Raw genomic sequence first — 15,367 nt, forward strand, 5'->3', positions numbered from 1 at the left:
TTACCTTTTTTAAAAATGATTTTACCTGGAAGAAAAACAAAAGTCTCTATTTGCTTGTTTCTCTTCAGTGTTTATGAGTGAAACCAATATCACCTATAAGAATTATATTCATAACTTTTAATATCACACAGATTCATTTGCAGCCAGATGTCGTCAGTGACGGTGAGAATCCTCCCACTCACCAAGGAAACTTTACAGTAACTGTTGACTTATGTCTTGACTCCACCTTTTTTTATTGCATTTTACTTTCTGCTTCAAATTAATATACAAATAATGTTAAGAAACACATTCAATTACCTTTATTTATATCCACTTATATGCAGGTTTTTATTTATATCTGTCCTGTGTTTTGATTCATCTCTGTAGCACGTTTCTAGAAATAAATCATTTCGACTCGTGCGATTACTTTAAATGGATTTTAATTGATCTTATATTGAATGTAGCAGCCGATCTGCTGAGCTCTTTGTATTATTACACAGTCAGGACTTCAGTTCATCTTACAGGACATGCATTTAATGACTTCTACATCTCGTTTACATTTTCTTTAACCTTGAATTTTCCACTAATCGGACGTTAGCAAGAACTTTCATCATCTGCTAGTACAATAAAAACATGCATCAGTATATGAACACATTAAATTAAAGGGCTGTTTCTGGATTAGGAGGTGAGTATCTGTAACAGTATGAATGAAAATGTACTTTTACATTTAATGAGCTCTCCTCATCATTCACATGAATCTTACACGGCCGCCGGTTTGTTCCAGAGCTCGGTCGGACTCAGTCCAACATCTTGGGAACTCCTCTCGGTCGTGGTCTTTGCCGGAGTCGGATCAGTTTCATCTCTGAACGACCAAAATAAACACACCGCAGGTCCAGCATGTGTTTACTCTGACTGTAATGTTTTCTTTTTACATTTTCTATTTCTACACGAGTAAACGAGACAAAACATGGAAGTTGGTGCGGGTGTTTTTGTTCACTTTTGAGGGAGGTTATGTCGGCCGGTCTTTGTGCTAAGCTAGGCTAAACATGCCTCTGTACTGGAAGCCCAGACATCCTCTCATCTGACACTGGTGAAGACTCTCCCCAAACTTTGAGTGTTTATATAATATAATTTTATTAATCATTTACCACTTAAACAAAATCCCCAAGAAGAAAATCATTTCCAGATGATTAAAAAACGTCTGCGACCACGTTGCCTCTCGCTTGAATGGGGAAGGGGTCAGTCGTCTATACATAGACAGAGTGTCACGTTTGGGTGTGAGTGTGTGTGTGTGTGTGTGTGTGTGTGTGTGTGTGTGTGTGTGTGTGTGTGTGTTTGCTGATGATGCATCTCATATGTGTCTGTATCACGTTTCAGTCATTAAAGTGCGTCTCCCTGAACGACCGAGGCCCATGTGTGTTTGTTTGTCAGCAGGATTACGCTGAAACTCCTGAACCTGTTTACACCAGTCTCGGTGGCGGGAAGAATCCCGGTCCAGAGACGAATCCGTTCAGATCTGGTACCGATCCGATCGAAGGGGCAGAAACACGTTTTGTTTATTTCTCTGCACAGATTAAAGTGAATCTAATTTAATCCAATAATTATCAATGAAAACTGCTTTGAATCTGTTTTCTGTTACTTGGTGAAGTTTCCGACAACAGGTGTCAAACACCTTTAACATTGACTGTCATTAAAGGAGTTTTCAGGGATTTTTTTCTCAATAAAGAATCTATTATTTTTCTTTAATTGTGTCTGATGATGTTTCCTCCTCAGGTTAAGAAACATACAGAAACCTAAAAACATGTTTTAGAATATCTGATCTCAGGATAATGTGTATAGAAATGTGTATATTATGAATTATAAATTATAATACATAATTATAAGATGTAATAATTTATAACAAAGTGGAGGAAACCTTCCATATAAGACACACTTTAACGGCACATATGGGGCCGTACATTACATATCAGTAGTGTGTGTGTGTGTATCCTTGAACCTGTGTGCGAGTCTGACATCTGTGTGTGTGTGTGTCTGTGTGTGGTGTGTCCTGAGTCGGGCTTCTGATTGGTCGGCTGGGACAGGTGTGCTTGACATGGATTGTGCATGTGAGGTTGAGTTGACAAACAGTGGGCTACATGTCATGTGCACAAGCACATCAACCTAAATAAGTCACAGTGTTGGTATGAACGAATGAATGTTAATTATCTTTTGTCATTTTGAGATCTTTGTGATAAATATCTTGACACAGCATCACAACATCTCTGCACAGACAGGAGGAAAACACACCTGACAAACCTTTGTTTACAGCGACGAACATTTAGGAAGAGAAGAAAAAACTCAAATAAACACAATAACAGGACAAAAAAGACACGAGCAGGTAAGTTAATAATAGAATAAAATAAAATAAGACAAACACACACAGTGCGTTAGTCAAGGCTCTAAATGTTCAGGAATCATTACAATTCATGACAAACACTCACGTTAAAGAGGGTGAAATATCAAAGAGCAAAACATTTTTCTGGTTCATCGAAACCACGTGTTGTTTACGGATCAGAAACTTGTGTGAAAGAAAATGTGTATGAGCCACTGAGCATGAACACATGGATGTTGGAGCAAGGAAAAGAAGATTTTTTTGTTTTTCTTGTGAGTGAAAATGTTAAAGTGCTTCATCAGTGGCTGAAAAAGACATAAATCATCCAGTGAATAAATACAGATGACAACCATCTCATGGCGTCTCCTGCCTGCAGAGGTTTGGAGGGAAGTTTTCTGTCTGTTGTTTTCTCTGAACCTCGGAGAACTTCTCACCTCCAGCTCAAACAGCAGGAATCAGATTAGTGATTAGATTTACAGTCTTACAGTTTTTACAGTAATAATGTGAAAACATGCAGAAAAAAAAAATCTGCAGAGGTTTGACTCCACATTTTGTGGTTAGAAAACTCCCTGAAGCAAAACAGGGGAGTTCTGTTCAAGGTTTTTATTTTTTTTTGTTGGTGCTCAGACGTGGGAGTCGCTCAGTTCAACCACAGGATTCTGGACAGCTGCAGGTTATGACTGATTGATTATAGATCTTTAAACCTTCACTAATATTCTTGGCTGCTTTACTTACCTTCAGGCCATCACTGCCCTTTGTACATCTGAGATTTTCAATATCGCAGCTGTGCCCTGTTACCTGGCCTCTGTCGTCGACACGGACCAAAACATTTCTGATGTTTGTTATTTGTCTGTGCGGGAGACAGACGTTTCTGTCTGTTCGGATTTTGGACGACAACACAGTCGTCCTGTTTTTCGTGCCCTGAGCAAACTGACCTGTGGAGAGTTCGCATGGATCTGTTTGCGAAGGAACGGTGACCGCTGAAAGCACATGTCGTCTGTGTTTGAACAGTAACGCAAAAAGTCTGGTTTGTGTAATAACACCATGTGATTGTGAGAGTTGGGTTGAGTTTGTTTTTTAATGTAGATTCTGTAATTCTGCTTAAAAGTTCCTCTCCAGATGTTTTAAACTCTGTTTAACACATACACATAAAAACTGGGTGTGAAGCTCATCTACTTTTACTTCCTCATTGAGAAACCTGGATCAGACCTTAAGCCCCGCCCACCACCTGCTGGCTCCAGGTGGACAGGTGAAAGAGCAGAGAGCATCAAGATGGTTAGAGGAGGAAACATCAGAGAGACTCAGCCTCATGTTTGAGCCTCGGTCAGACCCAGACTCAGAGGAGGAGTCTGAGACCAGAACCAGAGACTAGCAGATGGTTAGCATAGTTAGCATCTTCTATTTGTTTATGTTGTGGCTGACACAGTTTTAGCATTTGTGCTAATTCTAACTCTCACTCTCTGTACTGACAAGGTTTCATGTTTATTTACCCCCGCCCCTTTGTCTCCGTAGGTTGACAGGATTGGTTCCTTAGGTTTGAAACCCTGAATCTGTTTTTATCCTGCAACACAGTGCAGGTTGTGTGGATTTTAAGGGAAGTTGAAATTTTTTTTAAAAATTGTATAGAAAAAGGCACAAAATTCATAAATGAACATGAAAAACAAAAAACTCCAAAAACATGCATGGTAACAAAAATGCTCAGTCTAAAAGAAAGTCTATGAATGTTTCCTAATCCAGCTCTTGTTCCTGTAGCAGGTTACTACAGTAGATGGGATTCCACCTTTTGAACGTGTGCATGTAGAGCAGAAATCTTCTCCTTCCTGTTGATGTTAGATGTTGTTGATGCAGTGTCCTGATGCGGTGGGAAACAGCAAACACACGTCCTGATGTAGAATCATTTTATCATGAATTTTGCATAAAGATAGTTGGTTAAAAACCATAACGTTTGTCAGTATCTGCGCTCTGATGTGAAGAAGTCACTCCCTCAACCGGTCAGCAGCCGGCTCACTGGGAGTTAGAGGAAAAGCCCGGTAAGACAGGCAGTGAAATCCATACCCTCCATTCAGAGTCTGCAGAGATACTGAGGTGGTGACTTCACACTAAACCTCTGCAGGTTGTAAAACCTCTGAATATAGGTCAACCGGTTTCCAAAGCCTCCTCCGGTCTTCTATTTACATTTCACATAGAAATGTTAAAACGAAAAAGAAAAAGCTTCCTCTCTTCCCCAAGGCGACTTATACTAAATTCAACAAGACTTTAACTTCCAGTGACCTGGACCGTCAATAGTAAGTAAGTAATGAGGGTAAAGGTTGATGGGAAAACTATCAGCAGTAGAGCAGAGAGCTGATGAGAGAAGGCAGATATATATATACATATTTTTAAAAGGTTTCTATCACACAGGAAGAATGAACAAATCATGAAAATAAACAGAGCATCACTCCTCCGGTGACACTAGGGGGCAGTATGAGTTCATCTTTGAATTTCAGGTCGGACCATTAATTAATTCCACCTCTGTCCTGCCTTTTCAATGTCACAGTTTCAATTACGGACGACCTTTTCGCCTTGCGTGGCAGCATTCGTGTCACGGAACATGAGATTCCGATGGAATTCCTGAAGCAGCCCAGTAAATATATCTGACCTCCGTTCCACATACACGCGATGAAGAATTACTCTGAGGCTGGAGAGAGGCTTGAATTCGAAAAGGTCTTCACCGCCTCTGTGTTTGTGGCATCATGCATACAGCCTGTAAACTGCTCGTGTGCATGATACATGATGTGCAGACTGTAGAGGAATGTGTAGTTATATTTGCACTTATTCATGCACATGTATATATACAGTTACAGATATGCATTTTATATCAACTCGCAACGTGCAGATGAACAGGAATGTTGAAACTGTTTTATCTTTGTATTTTCTTTATTCCTGAATAGAGTGACGAGGAATAAAGAGGAGGTCTCTAGTATTGAATGTTTTATCTTCAGGGTTCAGTGGACTTCATCATCATCATCGTCCTCAGAAGCTCAAACAAACTGGATTTATATGTGTGTAAGTCGTGTTTTTGTTTTTGTTTTCTGTGATCTCCAGTCTGATGTTAAACTCTCCGTGTTAAGGTGCGTTTCACACCGAGCACGCTGCAGCCCTCGGACTCATACACTGCACGTTCGCAGATATGAAAACGTACAGGAACGTAATGACAAAGTCTTTCACTGGCTGATTGTTTGTTCCAAGTTTGTTCTGGAAATAAGAATAAGATGTGAGAAGATGTGAGGTGAACGCTACCTGGTCCACAGATATTTATAATGTTGTTGCTTTTAGAAGCGTCTCAGGTTTGGTTCGTTGTTATTCGGTCTTTTAACCACCTGGCATCAATAACACGCTTTGTAATGTATTTTTTTTTCCATTTAGAGAAAACCTGAAAATGTGGAATATAGACACCATTTATGTCCCATCAGATAACAAGCAGGAGCGACACTCAGCGCCTTTTATGAATGGAAACACAGCGGCTTATATCTGGATATCTTCCTCTCTGTATTATATTCATGTATATGTACATAATACTCTCGACTCCTGACTTGTCGAACGGGATTCATCCTTTCTGACGGCTTCAAGAAGCTCATACCGTACATCTAATGTCAGTAATGTCAGGGCTTTTTCATGAACAGGTGCGCAGGTAAATTCACTGAATGACGTGACTGTGAAGCAGACCGATACCAGATAAATTTATGGCGTCTGTCCAGAACCAGATTTAATTTCACTTTGCTAAATAAATTCAGCTCTGACTCTCGCGTGGACCTCCTCTCTGACCACGCAGTCCGGCTGAAACAGGAAAAGGCTCTTTTCATGAATTCTATTACCATCTAGTTGCTTAGACTCTGCAGAGCGGGACCTAAAATGAGGTGCAGGCTCATCGCTGCGAGGCCCCTACATGACAAGGATAGAAATATGTTTTAATGAGCCAGAGTCCCGAGGCGACAGGGTTAAATTTTTTATTTGAGGCCAAGGCTGTGAGACTTTAAGAATGCATAGGAATGAAGAACTGAATACTGTCATGAAAACAGAGAGAGGAGGCAGACGTGCAAACTGTGTAGGTGAGAAGGAAAAACTCTTCAGGCTGTTTAGAGAATATCAAAAAACGAAAATATTCAACAATAAAAGTCGATTAAACCCACAACATGAACAGTGTGTGTTGGACGAAACAAACAGAGTTTCTGTAGTCCAAAAAGCCCTCCAATCACAACCGGGTTCATCCTCTAGGGACCGAGAATGTGTCCCGTCAATTTCCATATAAATACGTGTGTTATCTTTGGGTCTCTCTAGTTCTCAAGTGGAGGCTTTGTGTTGACGATTAAACTAGATGACAGACATTAATATGGATTAAAATGTTGATTAAAAGGAAATTTTGTTTTACAGCCACATGGTACTGACTCAAATCGACTCAACTCTGTCCAGTCGCCTTCGTAAAGCCGGCGTCCGTGAGCGGTGTGCAGGTTAAAAATGGCGCAGTTTAACAATGAGGCAGTAGCGACGATTCTCTCTGACTAATCAGTCATCCGCAGTGTTTTCATGTCACCTTTTGGCGTCGCCTCAGCTTGTTGGAACCCAGTGGAAAACCAAAAGAGGCGGGAAGAGTCGAGGCGAGCTGGTGCCATGCAGTGGACAAGGGCTCATTGACTCAGAATAGACCAGATTTCTTTGAGGCTTTGTAAATATACAATTCTTATTTAATACAACAAAGGCTTGTTATGGTTATCATTCAGTATTTCAGTACAATTATTCAGATATTCACTAATGACTTCATTCAGGTTAGTGAGAGCTTTGCCCCATTTTTTGGGCATCTGTTAATACATTTTTCATACAGTGGCAGATTTCAGAAATGTGGCTGAGGAATCAAAATGGGTCACAAACGAGTTTCTGGTTCAATCAGGAACAAACAAACGCATCTTTGCTCATATTAAAGAATATAAACCTGCCTCTCATTAATTGTTTACTTCCAAATGCACAAGCTTTTCTGTAATTAAACGTTTACCAAAAATGTGAAACTCAATCATCTTGACAATAACAAACCTGCCTGGATTTTAAAATGAACAAATTGTTTCTCCAAACTTGCTGGACGGAGTCTGTGTCAAGATTCTGTCCAATGGTAAAAATGTCTTAAAAACTCTTGTTGACACTGACAGTTTTGACTCATAGACTTTAATGATTGTTGATTTAATAATTGTCTCTGAAGTCGCAGGATGCAGCTTCAGTATCTGAACTGTTTGAGTCATCAAACATCGCATCAGTTGCATAACAGACCCTGAACAGGAAGCCACTGAACCCACTGACCGGTCAAACTAATGGTCCGTTCTAAAGAGAGCTCTGACCCCTGTGACCCGTAACTGAAACTGCGTGGAGGGGAGAATGAGAAATTCTGCAGGGCTGAGACGGGTTGCTCCGAGGGCTCTTGGAGAAAGGTCAAAGGTCAAATAGTGAAAGAAGAGAAGATTTAAACCTACGAGAACTGCTGATTTCGGCTCTGTCAGCTGATCACTGATAGTAAGCTATTAATTTGTATACATGAAGTTGCACTAATCAATTCTTACATTAGTGATAATCAATCAAATGGCTGTGTGTGATGTGAAGAGATTGCTCGGTGATGAATTATCACCAACTCTGCAGCTCTATCAAGCTTTTCGGCCTTTTTCAGCTCATGTAGTTTTGGAATTAAAGGGAATTAAATCATTTGGCTCCGATGACAACCTAGAGATTATCTTCATCTCCTGCTAATTTGTTTTGAAAAATAACTTTCAGAGGAAGAGATTCCTGCTGGGATGTTCAGTAGCAAAGTTTTTTTTTATCTAATTGAAGGAAGTTTAACGGTTTTGTACCAACAATTACAAAGTTCAGGATTTTGTCACTGTATAGGCAACAAAAGCACTTTGGTTGAAGGGGCTATTTGTAAGTTTTGCTATAGCTAGGTAAGCTAACGTTAGCATTAACAGCTGTTTACTTACCAGTGTTGAAGAAACGTGAGTTCAGCATCAAACTTCATTCCTTTACTCACAAAGAGCCGTCTCCAGAGGTGCAAGGAAAAGCTCGTATTTTGCTTCTGTTTCTATCACTTCTTTTCTCCTACTGAAGTTAGCATGCTAACCAGCTAGCCCCTACTGGTCTTTTCACCTTCTGATAGCGACTCACTGTAGCGGCTCAGTGGACGTATTATAACCTCTTGTCTTGTAAACACAACGATGAATGTCTTGTCTAGACTGGTAAGTAAAACAGCTGCTAATGCTAACGTCTTCTTTAAAACCAGTGTCTTGTGCTCAAGGTGTTTCATCATATACTCAGGTTTTCACATCAGGGGAACGGAGCGTGTCGCCATCTTTTCCCAGCCTTTCCAAATTTAGCTCACAGCATCTCCTCTGAAGTCTTTCATTATCGTCTATTCAAATGAAATTAGCAGAAATTGAGGTAATTATGCTACGAGGCATCTCTTTCAGCTCATCACATAAAGGACAATAGAACATGATATGAGACTCATTTTCAATTTCCATCAAATCACAGAGCAGACAAAGACTGTCCTCATCATTAATCCAGCCTGGTACTGACGCTGTTAGTTCAGCTCTAGGATCATTTCAGAGCCAGTTTGGAGACCAGATTTTACACTGACGAACAGTGTTTATGTGCTCTTGACCTTTTCACTCTCCATCTTTTATAATATTTGCTGGTATTGTATTTTATGAGGTTAAATATGATGTAGAAGAAAGTAAACTTCACATGATTATTGGAAGAAAGAAGGAACAATATCTTTGTATTAGAGCCACCAAGGAGAGAAAAACAACGAGTCTTGTAATAATGTAATGTAATGTAATATAATGTAATGTAATGTAATAAACATTGCTCCAACTTCAGGTACAATACCTCTGCTCTAGCGTTGAGTGTTGTGCGACACATGCTGGAGTATCTGCCGCATGACATTTTATTTGATGGCGACTTGATTTCACACAGTTAATCCTGCTGCTTTCACATCGACCGTCAGCTAAAGGCTTTAAGAGTGAAATGCTGATGTGACCGACTTTCAAATTTTAACCAACAGTCACTCACACTTTAGTCACACTGGTGCTTTTACGTCCGAGATGCATGTGCAATCACAAAGACATCAGACTCACGAGGAGGTAAACAGATGAAAACAGAAGCCACTTCGACTGATGGCTTCACCTTGAAGTACGTGAAGAACATCTGTGATACGACCGCCAATGTTGGGTACGCGAGAGAAGAGCGTTGTAACAAATCTCATATCAGAATCTGTGATTGTTGAAGAAAATATATATATTTTGTTTTACCAGGAATTGTGTTTGTAAACTGGCAACATACAATTATATCTTTTCACAATGTTGTTCGAGCTTTATGGCAACAGTTTGTGTTTGACCGTCCTGTTTCAACACAAGGCCAGGTCTGTAAAGGAAATAATCTTACAGCCCAGTGAACTCAGGTCAAGGTTTTAACCATTTATTGGGACAATATGCGTTTTATTTGGCGGCACGGCTCTGCCTGTGTGATGCTCTGCAACAGAATGACGCTGGAGATATATTCCTGTCGTGACTGACGCGTTGTGGACATGCAGGATTGGAAAGTGACTCCTGCCTGAGATACACTGAAGCTCCAGGTTCGTTTTGTCAGAATTTGACTGGCCCGGCCGCACAGATCCCTGACATCAACCCCACTTAACACCTTTGGGATGAACTGGAAACGCTGACTGCGAGCCAGACCTCATCACCCAGTATCAGTGTTTGACCTCGCTGATGCTCTCGCGGCTGAACGGGAGCAAATCCCCGCAGCACGTTCAACATCTGGAGCAAAGACTGAAACCAGAAGAGCGGAGGCTGGTGGAGCAGAGCGCTAACGGACATGATTCATCAAATATTAAACTATCACATATGGCTGTAATAATGTTCGGGTGTTCACGTCCAAGTGCATCTGATTTGAAGGTGGTCCAAATCACCTCTAAGGGGCGCTGCAACACGGAAACTTACATCTTGATGTGTTTGCCTTAAAGTTAAAAATTCCTGTGTCTGGTATTTAACAAAATTGACACAGATGTTCTTCAAACTGACGAAACTTATTTGTCGGTTTTCCAATCTTTAATCAAGTGACGTGAAACTTGCCGCGAGTGCTAAGAACCACTCCCCTTGACATAATGACATCATGTTTCCACGGCAACTCTAGCCTGCATGCAGCAAGATTTGTGATTATATTTTCTGCAATGATCAGAATCTGGAAAAACAACCAAAATTTCCACATGAATAAAAAAGTTTGATATTTTCCTATAAAGAAAATGGAAATACTCAAATAAATAAGCCTCAGATCACTGATCATATTGCATCTGTACGGAGTTAAAATAATGAAATTAGCTGGTAAACGTTGGTAAATTTTCATCCTCTTCTGAAGAGCATTAGTCTCCTGACGCCTGAGCACAATGAGTGATGCGTTGTGATTTGTCTGGCACAATAACCCTTACATGTTTACTGTTTATATGAAATCTGGGTCTCAGGTTGAACATTACATTTTTACGACTTTTCTTATCTCCGCTCCAAAGGCCAGAGTTGATTATGTGCCAGCGCAGCACACACCGATAAACACCGCATCGCGCCTCGCTCTGTGATATACACAAATACATTTAAATGTGTAGTGATCCTCAGCCATGTGTGTGATGGCTTAATAATGATGTATGTGGAGTGTTTGTGCTGCCGGAGCTGACTGCAATCCCACAACTGTCTGTTTCCAGGTATTTATTACCAAGCCAGCACTTCCTTAGCATACACACAATTCAGCATCACTCAGCGCCACTGATGCACGCTGTGGTTTGTCGTTCAGCTGCTGGACTTTAGCTGCAGTGTGTGTGTGACTCCAATTTCCAATTTATATTAAATAGATTCATTTTTAACATTACCAATATTTTAATGGCTTGTATGTTGCTGCTAAAATGCAGCCGTCAGAGTTATTCTGTCTCATTTCGTCCCCTAAATAACAATCGTGTGACACAAATGTTAAGATTAGGAAATTGTCGGAAGAAATTGTCGTCTTCACGCTTTCCACTTGGTATATTCTCAATTTGTAACTTCTCTGTATGAGTCAGGAATTATAATCCTGAAGTGTGTTTCTTTAATTAGAGTAAAAAAAAAGCTGATAAAAAACAACAACATCAGTATCAGTTGGTGAATTTAACTGTTCTCCAACTGATCTTTACCTCAACAGACAGGAAACATTACAAGTTATTTAATGCATGTGATCAAAGACATAAAATAAGTCCCGTCCTTCTAAACCAAACTCCAAACTGTCTCTAGTTTACTCCGTTTTCTGAAAGTTTTTACAGTAATAGATAATAATTTAATTCACAATGAAGCTGTTTCTCACAAAAAGAAGCAGATAAAAAATAAAAATAGTAAAAGTAAGTAAACATGAATCTGTGTGAAATCTTTTTAATTTGGCAAATTAAACAGACGAGAAACTGAACGAGCCTCGGTGGAGACACTTATTTTCCTGCACATTAACCCAAAGCACTCCAGGTGGAGAGCTGCAGGGGACGGAGTGAAGCATCTTCTCAGTGTCAAGGTTCAAAATGCTCTTGACTCGCGGCCGCGGCATCCTTCACGGAGAGGACAGACCTTGACTGTGAAGTCTGAGCGAGGACGTGAGGGCGAGGGCGAGTGCGAGCGAGGACTTCACTTTAAAGCAGCTGTTAATCCGCTCAGCCAGGAGACGCCACATAGGAAAGAGCAGCTGAGGGCAGATCACAGGAGCGGCACAGGAAGGTCACATCAGACGAGCGAAGGTGTGATCACACCTCCAGACGCTGGAGGAGGAGGAAAAGTTGATTCTGATGTTTTTTTTTTTTTTGCAAAAACAGCTGCATCTTTCGTTTCTTAGAGAAACCAAAGAGCTCTAAACATACAGGAAAATATGTGATTATTGCAGAGGCTGCACGGTTAATCCCTCATTAATTTCATGTAGGATTAGAACTGAGATAATGTGTGACAGCGGAGAGTCTGTGAAAAGTGCCACGGTATAATCCTCCCCGCACTACACGCTCTGAAATCAGGCAGAGAAGAAAAAGGCTGATTGATCGACATCTTCCAGAGCTGCAGCCGAGGTCACGGCCGAGGTCACGGTGCTTTCTGCTCTTTCAGACTGGTGACGGGTGTTTCCTCGTGCTTCCTGTTCTCGGCTGCAGAGAGACGTCGTCCCTCCTGACGCTCAAACCTTCACCATCAATTCTATGTGAAGTCGCTCGTCTAGTTTCTCACAGGAAGGAAAAACATTAAGCAAACTAAATGAGGCTAAAAATTGAAAACACACACAGACACACACACACACACACACACACACACACACACAGGTCTTTATAGATGCTGAAGTTGGCGTTGAAGGTTTTGAGTGAAAGAGCAGAGATAAACATTGAAACAGAGTCTGAGTCTGAAAGGTTGAAACTGTCACTGACTTCAGGCCTGAAATGAGTCACAGTGTGTGTGTGTGTGTGTGTGTGTGTGTGTGTGTGTGTGTGTGTGCGTACTGTATTTATAATGATTTGCGATTTTATTTTCATGCATGAATAACTATAAATACATATATTTGTTTGTGTTGTGTGTACTTCAGTTCTTGTTTGTAGAGTGTGTAATAGCATGTATGTAGATTACATGTTCATGTCCATGTTCTGTGTGTATGTGTGTGTGTTTATGTTCAGGTGCACATGTACGGCCTTTGTGAGAAGTGAGGACATTTTTGGAAAGAGGGACAAAGTCAGGAAATCTTTGGAGAGTGAAGGACACTTTGGGATTTGTGGTGTGATGTTGGAAAATGAATAAATATTTTAAAAGTTTAGAAACCTTCCGGAAAGTTATTATTTTGTTTGTAAGTCGGGAACATTTGTGGATGTTTTTTCAAGGAAATGAAATTGAGGATTTTGGATTAAAATGGTCAAGGGGTCAGACTTGTGTTTAAATTAAGTTTAGGGGCTAGAAAAATAAAAATGTCAATCAGTGTCCTCACAAGTACCAAAGTACTTCTGTGTGTGTGTGTGTGTGTGTGTGTGTGTGTGTGTGTGGTGCTTATGTAACACAAGGTTGCTGCTGCAGCCTCCAGCAGGTTGTTGGAGGGTGAGCATCCTTAATGTGGAGTGACAGTGGTAAAAGAGAATAGGCTGCTTGTCCTGTGGCAAGTGTGTTTGTGTGTGTGTGTTTGTGTGTAATTAAGTGTGTGTGTGTGGTAACGTGTTGACTCGGCGATGTTGGCTGCGAGGCGGGAAAGGAGCCTGTTTGATGAGGAGAAAAGAAAAAAGGAAGTGGAATAAAGTTTAGTTTTTGCCACTCGAGTGGTTCGTTTGTTCGTGTGTTTGTGTGTTCGTGTGTTTGTGTGTTCGTGTGTTGGTTTGTTCGTGTGTTTGTGTGTTTGTGCTGGAAGGTTAAACGTTCACTCCTCTCACAGCGTTTACAGGCAGAGCCGAGCCCGAACAAGGCAGGAAACTTTTTTCAGTATTTGATCATGAAGTAGTTGTTGCTCTCAGCACTTCTTTGGCTCGACATGTCCCTCCGTCCGCGAGGCTGCGCGCTTATTTTCCTATAATGAACGTGGTTTTGCACAAATGGTGTCAACACTAATCACTGCAGCCTGCAGAATAACACACACTTCAAGGTATGAGTTCCTCTTTTCCTTTCCTTGTGAGTCACTGTGTTCTTTAACTTCTTCAAACGTCTGAAAAATGATTCAGATGGAACAATCTGACAGAGGCTAATCGGGGGGAAAAAAGAAAGAGGACATTACTTTGAATTAAGGGGACACAAAAAATGAGCGCACACACTTCTGCCAAGGCCAAACAATCCACACACGTCTGTCTCGCTCTGATAACAGGAAAAGAAAGAAAGTAGTCTGATAATATAAATCATCTGTCATAAAATATAGAAAGTCATATAACTCCGTGTGTAATGCAGAGTCAGCAGTTTCTTCCACCAAAATTGTACAAACTCATAAACCTCGACACCATGAAGACATCTGATCCAAACATTGTTTCCTGAGATACTGATGAAAATGTGAATTAAAGTGATAATAAATTCCTGGATCTGCAACAGAATTGAATGGGTTCGTCTCTGGCCCCTCCCCCTCCCCTCCGCCAAGTTCAGCGCAAATCAGTGCAGAACCTTTTGTGTAATCACGCTGTTAATTAAGCTGAAGTTCATGTTTTGATCAGGATATAACTTTACAAAAGACTCTTAAATTTAAATAATGCAACACAGGATTTTGCCGTTATAAATAATAAATTGAAAACATTGATTACTGAAGCCTTAGATCAGCTTCTTTTGGGTTCAGCTACTCCTTAAATAGCAGAGAGCTCAGCCCTGAGTCGCTTTAAACAGCAGTATGAAGCTTTTCTTTTTGTTTTCTACGAATATAATCAATAAGAAAACTTGAATCTTTCTCCTTTTCTCTGTTGTAGTGAGATTTACTGTATCTGACAGCAGCTCTGCTCGGTTTCTCTCCAGTGACTCCACTTTACCTTCTATTCCCTCTCTCCCTCTCTCTCTCTCTCCCTCTCTCTCTCTCTCTCCCCTCTCTTCTTTTCCTCACCTCTCTCCTCCCCCCCCCTCATTCCTCTCTCTTCCTCCATCCATCACTTCCTCTCTCGTCTTTTCACCTTGCCCCAAGTATCACCGGGATGAAAAAATAAGTTAGCTCAGCTCCTGTGGGTTGTGTTGCTTTGTGTGTGTGTGTGTGTGTGTGTGTGTGTGTGTGTGTGTGTGTGTGGTTTTTTTTAGCTGTCTTCAGATCTCCCTCCTCTCTGACACCGAGCCCGCGGGCACTGAGAGTCTGACCTTGGACCTGACATCCGAATAGCGATCAAGTGACGGACCTGAGCGCTGCGAGACAAACCGCGGCCATGTCTGGCTTGTCTAAACTTGTGATATCATGACTCGGTGGGAAAAGGCATGAAAAATAAAGCGTCTGAAGTCAGAATACACTGTGTACTCTGCACTGTTTTTTATTTAG

The sequence above is a fragment of the Seriola aureovittata genome, chromosome 8, assembly GCF_021018895.1.
Source record: "Seriola aureovittata isolate HTS-2021-v1 ecotype China chromosome 8, ASM2101889v1, whole genome shotgun sequence".
Lineage (NCBI taxonomy): Eukaryota > Metazoa > Chordata > Actinopteri > Carangiformes > Carangidae > Seriola > Seriola aureovittata.